The sequence below is a fragment of the Phoca vitulina genome, unplaced genomic scaffold, assembly GCF_004348235.1.
Source record: "Phoca vitulina isolate PV1807 unplaced genomic scaffold, GSC_HSeal_1.0 scaffold68, whole genome shotgun sequence".
Lineage (NCBI taxonomy): Eukaryota > Metazoa > Chordata > Mammalia > Carnivora > Phocidae > Phoca > Phoca vitulina.
Genome location: NW_022589771.1, coordinates 5,215,789 through 5,229,572, shown reverse-complemented (window position 1 = coordinate 5,229,572; position 13,784 = coordinate 5,215,789). Strand labels below are relative to the sequence as shown.

The 13,784-nt window shown below is 54.8% G+C and overlaps 1 protein-coding gene across 1 annotated transcript in view; it reads left to right on the top strand.

The window, feature by feature from the left end:
- The window catches only part of PRDM15 (PR/SET domain 15), a 61,927-nt gene that overhangs the window by 460 nt on the left and 47,683 nt on the right, over positions 1 to 13,784 (top strand). The gene's annotated exons all lie outside the window — the stretch shown is intronic.

Below are 13,784 nucleotides of genomic sequence, written 5' to 3'. Positions count from 1 at the left end.
CGCGGGGCCGCGGGGCCGCGCTCGCCCGTGGGTGCGGCGCGGGGGCTCCTCCGCCCCCGGCCCCAGCCCGCGGTCCCCGCCCCCGGGCGCCTCCGCCGCCGACGGCCCGGCGTGATGTCACCGTCCCCCGTCGTCGGGCATGGCCCCCGGGGGAGCTCGGGGAGGGTCCCTGACCTCCGTCCCGGCGGTTAGGAAGGCGGACCCGGCAGTCCGGGCGATGGGGCTCCCTAGCCCCCCCCGCAGGGCACCCCGCCCCCCCTTTTCTGTAAACCCTTGGGCGGCCGAAGGGAAGGGAGTGAAGCCCGTGGACAGGTGACATGGGGTGGGCGGCTGTGCCGGGAAGGGGCTCCCCGGCCGGCCGCACAGGTGAGGCCCGGCCCGGCGGGCCCGACGGGCAGGTGGAGGCGCTGGCCATGTGGCCCCTGGCGAGAGGGACAGGTGTGCGCGGTGAGGGTCGGGTGTGGAAGACAAGAGTAAACTCATTATGGAAAATCGACCTACTTGATAGTTACAGTTATGGGTTCACCTTTATTAAGCTTTTAAAGTAGGGGATGGGATTTTTCCCCCCGGAAATGCTCAGAAATTGCCCCGAACCCCCCCTTCCCCCAAGGGTAAGTTAAAATGGTAGAGACAAGCGTGACATCAGAGACAGACGGACCCGTGTATGTATTTAAGGCTGCCAACACAAAACCACCTTTGCTTAAGCCACTTTCATAAAATCCGGATTCACCAGATAAATTCAGAGAACCCAGCTTGGTTCCCCAAGGTGTTTTTGAGGATGAAAAGTAAGGAAGCGTCTGGTTTTGTGATAAGCCTTAAAAGGCAATGAAGAGAGAACTGTGCCAGAGGGTGCAAGGAGGTAGATGCTGTGGTGACAAGTGAGGCACCCCAACCCCAGGACAGCACACAGTGATACTTTGTTTCAGAACTGCACCTGCTCCCATTGTCCACGTTTTCACTGCTCCATGCAGCTTCCCCGAATTTCCTTGACCATTGCTGCCTTAAGGTGAATGGTTAAGATGTGGAGCTATAGTTTGGATTTTGAAAGGGAAAACCAGCAAAATTTCTCCTTTATAGAGTTTTTCCTGTTGACATCTTTGATTTATACTTTCGCAAAAAAAAGAGTTCCCAACAGAGGATATAACGTTATATTCTATTTTGGAAGCAGAAAGGACGGTTATTTTTTTCCCAGAAGACAAATAAATGAATTAAAAAATCAACCCCAATTACAAGGCTAATACATTTCCTTGGAGTAATTATAGTTGAGAAAGAACTCTGTTTGCCTCAGATAAACCTCTCATTATCATTCTTTTGATATCATTATCTGGGGAGAAAGCCAGGAAAAGAACTCTCCTCCCATTTTGCAGACTTAAGGGAGATTTAGGGTACGTTTCTGATACACGTGATTTCAGAGGGTAAGTTTGTTAGGCAGCGACTTCCGTGCTTTCTCGGTCTCCTTGTCACACTTGTAAGGGGGTAGTACCCGCCCAGCTCACCTCAGACAGCTCATGCTGTGCATTTTCATCCCTGTGGCCATTCGTTCCACGAATATTTATTCGGTGTGGGCCTATCATGTGCTGGGTACTGCAGAGAACAGGAGAGAAGACCCTGTTTCTTGGATCTGATGTGCTGGAGGGAGGGAGGGAGGGAGGCATTGACCAGAAACAGCAGAACTCGGTTAGGTGGCCCGTGGCTAGAGCATGTAGAGGACAGGAGCAGGTGGAGGCCGGGGCGTGGGTAGGGGGGACACACAGGCAGTCTGAGCAGGGGATACTTGGGCTGAGATCAGTGCTGTGAGGCGCTCCTGGAGGCCTGAGGACAGAGTGTCACGGGCAGGGGAGTGGCAGGTGCAGAGGACTGGTGTGGAATAAGCTCACCCAGGGGTGAGCAAGGCAGTGTGAACGAGGGGAGAAAGCACAGGAGGGCCACACAGGCTGTGCACCCTTCAGAGTGTATCCTGAGTGCCCAGTGGATGCCACGGAGGGCTTTGGGCAGGGGTGGGACAAGATCTGTGTCTTTTTAGAGATGACCCCGTGCTTGCCACGTGGGGAATCCGGGCCTGACAAGATTCCATGATAAACAGGGTGGAGGCAGGAGGCAAAGGAGGAACCAGGACCAAGTGTATTTCTAGAGCCAGGAGGCCTTGCTGCAGGTTTGGTTGGGAAATGTGTGGTGGTTAACTGGAGGTGCCATTTACGGAGGTGCAGGTGACGGGTGGGTGGCAACCGGGGAGGAGGGGATGGTGACCGGGGGAATCAGGGCCCTGCAAACAGTGGCGTCTTCAAACCGCCCCTCTGGGGTGGGAGAAACCCTTGCTCGGGGCCTAGAGTCTGGGTCCTCGACTTCCCTCTACACGCTGATCCTGAGGAAGGGCCCTTCCTCTTGGGGTCCATGAGAGAGCAACCCCCATCCCCAGTCTGGGGGTGGGCCAGGGCCCTGGGGTGCAGAAACCTCAGGATCCAACAGATACGTGGGTGTCAGGGGAGTGGCTTCACTGTGAGTAAGAGACCTCAGGCTTTCGGTGGATGGAAGGCATCCTGACGCCGGTGGAGGAGGTGGGGACCCATGGGCGGTCACGGTGGTCGGTGATGCATGGCCGCGGGGGACACTGTGGTGACAGAGCTGCTCACTCCCGGTTACTCGTCTGCGGAACCAGGCTCCCTGCACTCGCAGTGACAGAAACAGAGTAGGAACAGATTTGCATGTGTGTCCGTGACAGGTGGACCGGCTGGGGAAAGGCCTCTCTGCCTCATCAAGCGTGGTCTCTATGTCAGATGACTGTTTATCGAAACGTGTGCTGTCATTTTGTTCGGATCGGTGGGGTTCCAGTTATTGCAGTGCTAACTCAACCCTGAAGAAATGATCTCACGCTCTGGTCATAGAAAATCAAGACTGATTTGATTTATGTGCATAAACCGTGAGCCTATTTGCAGGGTGGGCAGTAGCGTCATCTCAGGCGGGAACATGGAGCAGTGGGGTTAGGGTCCGCAGGGAGGGGGGTGGAGACCCCAAAGACGGGCCGAGAACTTCCTGACAGTTGAGGGAGAGCTCGTGCCTGTGCTCCCTAAACAGATGGCAGTAGCTCTCACACCGATGCTTGATTCCAACAGACATGTTTAGAAGAGTGACCTAACAGTTTTATTTTAAGAAGCCAATATTTATAATATGCTGGAAATTATGTCCCTTGCAGCTGTTAAAACTAGGGACGAGCAGCTTAAGCTGTCAGCTCCCATGCAGGGAAGGTCAGCAAAGAGGTCGGCAGTGCTTGCAGCCAGGCATCAGGTGGGGTCAGGGACCGAGGGCTGGACTGGGGACACGGGCATGGGAGGCGACGTGGGGGCAGGTGCTGGGTCCAGAGGGAGAGAGGACCCAGGGGCAGCCTGGGTTACCCCCCACCACCGCCAGAGGTGGCTTTGGGCAGGAGACAGGAAGGGAGGGGAGCTTAGGAAGGCGCCCCCAGAGAGACTAAGGAAGACTAGGACTTTGCAGAGGGAGGGCGTGAGGGCTCCCTGCAGAGTGCCTCCCCCCTCTGGGTGCCTAGCGCTGATGGAGGGCTGGCTCATCAAGATGGAAGGCGACGTGGCTGATGGGTGCACCTGGGTGGAGCCATGGGGGCAAGTCCTCCCCTTCAAGACGGGGAGGTCAAGAAGCCAACAGAGTTCTTCCCGGGAGTTTTGCAATAGAAAGAAACAGAAATGGGGCTTTAGAGCCATGGGGGAGGTGATGTAAGGAAAACATTTGTGTTTGTTTTAATGAGTGAGCTCTAGTTGAGGCCGGTGTGAACATTGCAGGGCTGTAACTTGCTGCTGAGGAGGGTGCAGGTGGCCTTGGGTCTCCCAGGGGAAAGTGGGCGTGGCGGGCCCGTGTGGGGCAGGACAGGTGTGGCCAGGAGGGGCCATTTGGATGAGGTCCTCAAGATTGGATAGGAGTTTGACAGATGGAGGGAGAGAGTTTCTGGAACAGGAAACAAGAAGAAGGGGTCATGGAGGCTGCAAGCTGGCCATGGATAATTTGGGGTGTTGAGGAACCCTTGGAACGGCGCAGGGGGCACCTCCAGGCCACAGTGGGGGCCTTGCTTAGGCCTCTCATCCTCAAAAAGTCCACAGAAATCCAACTTTGGACCCTCCCCGAGCCTTCCTGAGCCTGCGGGGTCGTAGTTCCACAAACTCACATAAAATTGAAACTTGGATTTCTCAGAGATGATGCCTTTTTTTGCCTGGTCTGGGCCGTGGGTTACTGGCTTCATTTGGCTCGTTTTTGGTGTTTAGCATGCTCCGCGTCTCCAGCTTATAGCTGTGAGCCTTGATAGATTGCAGGTATCCGCAGAACGCAGCTGTCCAACAGCCTTCGGCCCTCCATGCGGCTGGAGGCACACTCTTCGCGAGTCGGGCATCCTTACGTCATGAGCCGCGCAGGGATGATGCTCGGGATGATGGGCCAGGACTGTCACTTCCCACTCGCGCTCTGGGGAGGAGAGCCTGTACCCGCAGGACAAGCAGTCTTAGAGAAGGAGTGGTCCACACGTTTCGCCTTGTGTAAGGCTAAAAATGAATGTGCTAATCAGTTATAGTATGTTTGCCTTTGATTGTGACCCAAAACATAGGTGTGATTTTAGCACCGCGTCAGTCCAGAGATTGACCGCGTCCTTGCTCTGAGCCGGCCGCTTCCATCCTGTTAATTGATTCTGTGTTCTCAGTCTCCGCTTGTCTCTCGGGGCCCCTCTCCCTGGCACGCCTGACTTCCCTGGACTCTGTCCTGCGCCACTTCGTGTTCTGTCCACGGAGCTCCCCCACCTTCTGCTGAGGACCCCTGAGGGTCTTTTCTCCCTCAGCCTAGTTTGAAGATGTCAGCCTCCCGTATGGAAACATGTGTGCCCCCAAAGACAGCTGTCAGGTGGGGCTCTGATCGGCGCAAGAAAGGCCGTACTTCCTTGGTTTGCATTTTTAGGGAGGCAGAGTGGAGACCTCTCTCTCCCTTCATTGCTCAGAAATCCTCTTAAAGAACCGGACGTGCACGTCAGAGATATAGACGTTGTCTCTGATGAAGCGAAGGGGTTCAGGAAAAGAAAACAGGAGAAACTATAAAAGAAGTAACACAAGAAAATCTGCAGGCCGTGGGGGGCCCCCCACCAGCACCCAGCCCCGAAGCAGGCCGCGACATGTGAGGGCAGTGGAGTGAGACGGAAGGTCTGAAAGCTTCTGGGGGTAGAGGCCGGCCGGCGGGCCCGGTGTCAGCCCTCCCCTGCGACGCTGGACGCGGGAGGACTGTGGCGTCCTGCCTCCCCAGTCTGAGTGAACACGACCGTGGGCCCCGCAAACCAGCTGTCGTCGGAGACGCGAATGAAGACGTCTGCAAACACGGCAAGTCTTCTCCAAAGATGTGGCTCCCAGGCACCCGTCCGAGGAAACCACCGGGAAGCGTGCTCCCAGATTGAGAGGGTGAACCCGAGGGTGGAGGCAAGGGTGCTCAGGAGTCCGGAGCTGCTCACCAGCCGAGTCCGGGCGCGGGGGAAGCACACTCCCAGCCCCAGCCTGTGTCTGGCCTCCAGGGCAGGCTTGGGAGCGCGGTGGGCCCCCTGCACGCAGCATGGGCTTGACCCCGGGGCAGACAGACCGACAGACCGAGGAGGAGCGGTTGCAGGACGCAGGGAGACGCAGCCGTGGGCACCTGGCCCCAGCGCTGCCGCCTCCACGAGCAGCAGTGTCTGCACACGCACGCACGCCGTGAAACCGCCGCGTGGCACAGGCCACACGCAACGCGGTCTACACGCGGATGGTACGACGTGGTCTGCACACCAACACGCACAACAAGGTCTGCGCACAACACGGGGCCTACACAGACAGCAGCACAGGACCTACGTGAAACAGTACACCAAATCTACACACAAACGACGTGACCGACAGAACGACACAACAGAATCTAACATACACGTGCAGCAACAAAGTGCATACAAATAATAAGAACTCAGACAATAGGAAAAAATAAATCATTACCTTTAAACAGGTCATATTAGAAATGTGTTAAGAATAAATTTGTTTGAGGGCGCCTGGGTGGCTCAGTCGTTAAGCGTCTACCTTCGGTTCAGGTCATGATCCCAGGGTCTTGGGATCGAGCCCCGCATCGGGCTCCCTGCTCAGCGGGAAGCCTGCTTCTCCCTCTCCCACTCCCCCTGCTTGTGTTCCCTCTCTCGCTGTGTCTCTCTCTGTCAAATAAATAAATAAAATCTTTAAAATAAATAAATAAATAAATAAATTTGTTTGAGAAGCAGTTAATAGTATTTTCAGAGTCATGATATTACATACACTGACGTAACCAAAGCGATGTTGGGGCAGCTGGGAACGGGAGAGGGTAGGCAAGCTCCCTGTTCATCGGCCACTGTGAGAACTAAGGGTGCAGCCCCCAGAGGTGAGCCGTCAGGGCCCTCAGCGGAAGCCCGTTCTTTCCAGACGTGGAAGCAGATGTAGAAGGACAGACTGCAGAGAGGCCCCCCTGGGAGACGGGATAGGAAGCCAGGGTGGTGGAGGGGCTGCCTTTTGGCTTCCTCAGTGCGTGTATGGTTTGTAGCCGCTCACCTTTGTTTTTTTTAAAGATTTATTTATTCGAGAGAAAGAGCAAGCGAGCAGGGGGAGGGGTGGGGGAGAGAATGTCTAGCAGATTCCGGCTGAGCACGGAGCCCGACACCGGGCTCAATCCCACGACCCTGAGATCATGACCTGAGCCGAAATCAAGAGTCAGACACCGACTGACTCCACCACCGAGGCGCCCTGTAGCTATTCACTTTAATAGAGGGCAAGTGACCTAGGAGCAGAAAGAGAAAAAGGTGGGAGTAGGAGGTCCTGCTGCTCTGTCATCCAAGGACCCTGCCCTGAGAGGTGACTTGAGCTGGGCTGGGGACAGTTTTCATCCCGCAGGTCACGTGGGTATGTGGCACGCCCCCCAGGGGCCCTCCTGTCCCCACATCCCAGGTCCCAGGTCTGGAAACATGGTACCAGCCGGGGAGCAGGGGCCATCCTGAGGTTTGCAAGCTGCTGACGTGGTCCTGTGTGGTCACAGCAGAGGCCCGTGTTCCGAGTCCATCCCATTCAGGCTTCCCACGTCTGCTCTCAAGAGCCGCTATCAGCCTGCGGGGTCTGGAGCAGGGACCAGTGGGGTGGATGAAGTGGTTCTTGGAAATTAGTCTCTAGGCAATGAAATGTTCCCCAGATGGTCACCGAGCCCCAGGCTGGGTGCGGCCGTGCGGTGGCCTGTCACGCTCAAACTCAGTCCTCATGGTGGCCTCACTGTGGCAGGGAGAAAGGGTGCGGGCATGAACAGTGGCAGCCCGGGGCTTTCAAAACGGTGCCCGCACAGAGAGAGCACGCACGCCGCGTGGGAGAGAGGAGGAGATGGCCCCAGCTGAGGCAGAGGCAAGGCCAGGAGGCAGTGGGGCTGGTGGGAGGCCGGGTGAGGGAGGCTCAGGGAAGGTCCAGAAATGAAAACTCTGGGCCGTGGGAAATCACTTCATTGGGCTGGAGCAGAGTCATGTATGATGGGAGGTAAGATTAGAAAGAACTGGAGACTATAACCAGTTTACAGAATTGTCGATGCCAAGTTCATGGGTTGGAACTAAGCAACCAGGCGCAATTGCTGTATCATGCTGCTTCTCTCTGACACCGAAGGCTTGTTTCTGAAAAATAGACACATGGCAGAGTCATGGGGGGATGAGGGTTGTGCCAGGGAAAGTGCTAGGGAGCCACTGTTTTATGGGGTTGTAACGATGAGCTAGAATTTCAAAACCATACCTGTGCAGGCTGGAAGGGGACTCATTGTGCAAATGAGGCAGCCGAGGCCCACGGAGAGGAAATAACTAATACAGAGGTGTGTAACCTCCAGCACAGGGCAGAGCCAGACGCACACCCTGCTCCCTGGTGCCTGTGCCCTACAGCAGGACCAGGCCCTTCCTTGCACTGACGTACCCAGTCTGTGCTCTGGACTGCAGTTCTCTAGCATGTGAAACTGTGTGCAGAAGTGTTCTTGCCCAAATCAGTTCAGACTCTGCTGGGCTGAACACATTCCAGCAGATTTTTATTGCAGGACTTCTCAGGGCCTTTACTGTGCCCTTGTGAATCAAGACTCCAGAATGGGAATCTGCAATGTCTCACAAATTTACTGGCCACAAAATTCCTCTCTACCCACCTGCTACTTCCCTGGGGTCCACCCCCCCCCCCCCCCCCCCCGCCAGACCATCTTTCAGGAACGTTCTGCAGCACACATTTGTCAAGATAGCTCTTGTTTGTTTGCTTTTTCCTTTTTGTCGTTTTTCCCTTAATGCTTTTAATATTTTCATGGTGCATGTGCCCAGTGGGAAAATGTCCTTCTAGCTTAAAAAGAATTCCCCAAGCCCTAGACCAGGGCTGAGCACTTGATATGGCTGATCTGAATGAAGATAGGGTATACGTATGAAAAAATTCATTAATCTTGTATTAATTACATATTGAAATGATAATATCTTGGTTATATACTGTTCACTAAAATGTTAACAAAATTACATGTGTGAATGCCAGCAAGATTTCATGTAGGTAAAGGTAAGATTGTTCTAAAAATTTATACAGAAAGTCAAGGAATGAGTATGGCTTAAAGCATTTTGAAGAAGAATAAAGTGAGAGGCAACACTCCACCGCGTTTTAAGACTTACTCCAAAACTCTGGTACTTCCGACGGTATTGACTGCTGTCCACTGAGCGTGGTGCTGGCTGGGGACGGACGCAGCGGGCGTTGGAACAGAAGACAGAACCCAGACGTAGAGCCGCAGGAGTAGGGCCACTGGTTTTGGGCAGAGGCGCAGAAGCATTTCAGTGGTGCTGACCCACTTGCTCATCTGTAGGCGGAATGAACCTTGACCTCACATCTTATACAAACATTAACTCAAATGGGAAAATGCACTTAGCATGTAAAACCGTAAGACTCTCCTAAGAAAGCAAGGAGGAAATTTGGGGAGCCAGGGCTTAGCACACGGGTCGTAGACAGAACACCAAAAACATAATCCACAGAAGGGAAAATCAGTGAGTGGGACTTCATCAAATTAAAAACCTTCGTTCTGCCAGGACTCCATTGGGAGGATGCAACGCAATGCTGTAGGGAGGGAGAAAATGCTCGGGAGCCACGTTTGTGACGAAGGAGCTAGATCTGTGGAAACCCTCAAAATACAACAGGGAAAAAAAAAACCCAGACAGTCTGAGAAAATGGGCAAAGGACGTGAGGGGACACTTTACTGATGAGGATTTACAGATGGCAAAGTGGTACACGCGAAGGTGTCTGGTATCATTAGCCGTTAGGGACGTGCGAAATGAAGCCACAGTGAGACACGGTGTCCGTCTGTGAGAGCGGCTAAAATCCAGCTGGGTGACACCCCCAGATGCTGGCCAGGACACAGAGACACCGGGCCTCTCAAACATTGTGGCAGCTTCTCAGTCAACAAAGCGTGCACTTGTGGGAGACGCGGGCTGACCCCTTGCACTTGGGGGCATGTGCCCCAGAGAAGTGACGGCCGTGTCCACAGAAAGCCTGTGCACGGTTGTTGATAGCTGCTTTATGTGCAGAAGCCCCAAGTGGGGTGAAGCCCAGGTGTCCCCTGGCGAGGGGACGGTTATGCTCTCTCACGCTCTCTCTTACGCTCACGCCGCAGAGTATCGCTCAGCAGTGGAAAGGGACGCCCTGGATCCGTGTGACAACCTGAATGGACCTCAGGGGCATTTTGCTGAGTGAAAAAAGCCAGTCTCCAAAGGTCCCATCCTGTACGATTCCATCTATACCACGTCCTTGAAACAACAGCATGTCAGAGATGGAGACTGGCTTCGAGGTGGCCCGGGGTTTGGGGTGGTGGGGCGTGGACGGGGCGCATGGGCGAGGTCTTCTCCAGAACGGAGCAGTCCTGCATCTGGATCCTGGAGGAGGCTCTGCAGATCTGCCGCTGTGACAGCAGGACACAGAGGGCCACGGACACACACCGTGCCGTGGCCACGTGGGAACTGTGGTGTTATGTGTAGTTACATAAGATAGACCGTCAGGGAAGAATGTGTGAAGGGTATTTGGGGCCTCTCTGGGCTCTTTTGGAAATTTCCTGTGATTCTATAATTATTTCAAAATGTAACACAAACAGCCCCCAGAACATTGCGTGTGTGGCTCGCTGGAGCGTTGTGTTGGAGAGCGCTGCCGGAGTAAATCCGGGAAATCATCCCAGCCAGGAAGACTTGCGGGACGCCATCGCCTTGCTCCTGGATCCGTTCCCCTGTCACCTAGATGGTCCCGGGAGGGCAGGGAAGGCCCAGCCAGGCCAGCACACGAGAGATAATCTTCATTTCCCACTTACGTCACCAGCCTCCCTGAAAACGCCTCTCCCTCTGAGTTATTTTTAGCTGCCTGTGTATTAAGATTGTGATGTGTTCATTTTGCAATGTTTCAACACGGGTTGCTTTTCCTAAATCAGTGCTTTTGCAGGTCACATTAAAAGATCATCTTTTTTCCACCTCCTATTCACTAGGATGGCAACTATAAAAACAAATGAACTGGGGCGCCTGGGTGGCTCAGTCGTTAAGCGTCTGCCTTTAGCTCAGGTCATGATCCCGGGGTCCTGGGATCGAGTCCCACATGGGGCTCCCTGCTCAGTGGGGAGTCTGCTTCTCCCTCGGCCTGCTGCTCCCCTGCCCCCGTCAAATAAATAAATAAAATCTTAAAAAAAAAAATGAACAAAATAACGGGTGTTGGGAGGATGCGGGGCGGTTGGAAGCTGCGGGCGCCATCAACAGGAACAGAAGGTGGCCCAGCCACTGTGGATGCAGTGCGGCGGCTCCTCAGACCAGGAAACAGAGCGACCATGCGGTCCAGAGGTCCCCCTCCGGGTCTGCACCCGAAGAAGAGCAGGGACTCGAAGAGACGCTTGTACTGCCACATTCACGGCAGCATCATTCACAATAGCCGAGGGGTGGAAACAGCCCAAGTGTCCGTCGGCGGATGAATGGCTGCGCACTGTGTGGCCTGTCCATGCAGGGGAGGGGCGTCCAGGCTCAGGAGGAAGGGCATTCTGACCCCTGCTGCCCCGCGGGGGAGCCTGGAGGACATCGTGCCGAGTGACACGGGCCAGACACAAAAGGACAGGTTCTGTAGGAGTCCACCTGCGCGAGGGGCCTCCGGTAGTCAAACTCACGTGAAATAATCTGTAAAAAATGTCCACACGTTCTGCTGAGGTTACGTAGAGGCTCTCACTGCTTTTCTGTCCCGCTCCCAGGCCCCTTTACACAGACCTGTGTTCCTGAGGAAATCTGAGTTGTGTGGTCTGTGCTGCTTCTCTCCTCTCCAGGTTGGTGTTTGACTACGGGTGGGTTGTAGAAGCCTCCGGATGGCTTGTGTTCTGTAGAACCATACCATGTTTTTATACAAGTTTCCTGCAAAACTCAGAATAGTCTGATGAGGTGTCTGGGCTTTCTGGACAGAGGGTGGTGGTGGGACGTTTTCCCCGCATCTCAGAGTCCTGGCTGCACATTTGTAGCCGTAGAAATGAACTCTGGTCCCCTCACCACCTGCACAAGGCGGCCAGGCTCGGGCACAGCAGGTGACCCGTGGCCATCGTTGGAGAGGTGTGGATGGCTTGGCGCTCTCCTGCAGCCCTACTTGGGCCCCAAACTGATTGTGACCTTGTGATTGACCCTGGGGGGGGTGGACCTGCCTGGTAACCACAGGGGAAGCAGATGCCTCTTGCTCAGACCTTCCCCCCTTTGTACCGAGGAGTGCCTAGGGTTTCCCTGGGGGGCGGGAGCACTCTCCCCGGAAGTGGAGGGCAAGGATCTATTTGTTTGGCCAAATTTGGATCCCACACACCAGCCCTTCCAAGCTTCCTTCCAGCAGGCTCTGGGGTGCCCCTGCCCTGTCGTATTTTGAGGAAGGGGAGAGGGCTTGTACTTGTTCTGCTGCCCCAAATGAAGCAGACCTTCACAATGTGGCACCGGCGGGTGCCTGTGGATACCCGGGCAAGAGACACGCTGCCTTGTGTGAGCCGATGAAATGTTCTCACGGGCGCTGGCCATTTTCCTGAAAAGCTGCTGTTTCCTGTGACAGCATCATCAGTTTGTAAGCTTTCTTCACTAACACAGATTTTCTGTTCAAACTTTCTTTCAAGTACCTGTATCTGGAAACCCTTCAAAAGGCTCAGCGTCCAAGGGAGGGAAGGCAGGAGCCCCGTGAAAGCAAGGCCAGGCCCGTGCCGCTGCCCCGGAGGGCGCACAGGAGAAGGACCTCCCTGGGCCTGGCCTGCGTGGGGGGCCGAGCGGGCGGGCCCTGAGTCCTGGGCTGCGGGTGGGGGAGCCTTGCGCCAAGCAGGTGCTTTGTAAACACTGAGGAAGTGAGATAAGCATTTACAGTCACTTTTTTTTTTTTTTTAAAGATTTTATTTATTTATTTGAGAGAGAGAATGAGAGAGAGAGAGAGAGCACATGAGAGGGGGGAGGGTCAGAGGGAGAAGCAGACTCCCTGCTGAGCAGGAGCCCGATGTGGAACTCGATCCTGGGACTCCAGGATCATGACCTGAGCCGAAGGCAGTCGCTTAACCAACTGAGCCACCCAGGCGCCCTACAGTCACTTTTGATGGGAGTGTGGGGAGTCTCTACCGGGTCTCACCGCTAATCTACCCAAATTTCTGAAGTTCCTGGCCTAAGTTTGACAAATGAAGCATTTGAAACTTTCCAAACAACTCTTAATTATCTGGAGGTACCAAGGAGTTCAGTGAAAAATATCAAGGCTTACTGTATATGGAGTATGGTGTACAAAGGATGTAAGAATTAAAAAAAGAGTGAGTAGAAAGATCGAGATCAAGCTTCTGTTGGAGATCTAGTTAAAAAAAAACCCAGATATTGTCCATGATTTATGACAACTTGAGGTAACTGTTTAATAGGAAGGGTCCACTTCGTTTTTGGATTTGGGAGGGAGAGCAGTTGACGGGGAGGAAGGTGTCTGGAGGGTGAGCCTGGGCTCTGTCTTGAAAGAGCGGGACTTGGGCAGGGCAGGGGGCTCCAGGGGAAGCAAACTGAGGGAGGCAGGCCGAACCCCAGGAGGGGACCTCAGTCCACAGCTGGGGGCTAGGGGGGAGCGCAGGGACGTACACGGAGAAGGGGCCAGCTCTTTTAGCACATGCCACCCCACCCTGTGCCTGGCCCGTGCGGGGCCAGGCAAGGCCGGTGGCTCTTGCCCTGTGGGTCCCTCAGGGTCACTAGATAAATGACACACAGAAGTGATTACAGTGGTCAGAAGTGCGGTGAAGGAAAATTGCAGGGTGCTTTTGGAAAGTGTTACAAGGCCTTAATTTGGACAGGTGGACCAGGAAACCCCTCCCCAAAGATGTGCCAATTAAGCCAAGATGTGAAGAATGAGTAGGAGTTAGCCCGAGGCAGAGCTGGGGGAGGTTCCAGGCACAGGGAACAGCATGTGGGAGGCCCGAAGGCAGGAAGGCACTGGGTACTTCTGGGAACTACAAGGAGGCCACTGTGGCCCGAGAGGGTCGGCTAGGGGGAGATGGGCAGAGGAGGCTGGTGGGCTTGGGTTTCATCCCGGGGACAGTGGGAAGCCATCGGCTTTTAGGCTGGCAGGTAATATGATTGGGTTCCAGTTCTAGAAGAAGCCCCCTCTGCGGTGTGGGAAACAGGGTGGCTGGCCAGTGTGGAGCAGGAAAAGCCTTCCGGAGACCCTTGCAGCCTTCTAGGAGGGAGAAGGTGGGGTGTGGTCAGGGGAGGTGGTGGAGGCTGCAGGTAGGGTCCATGG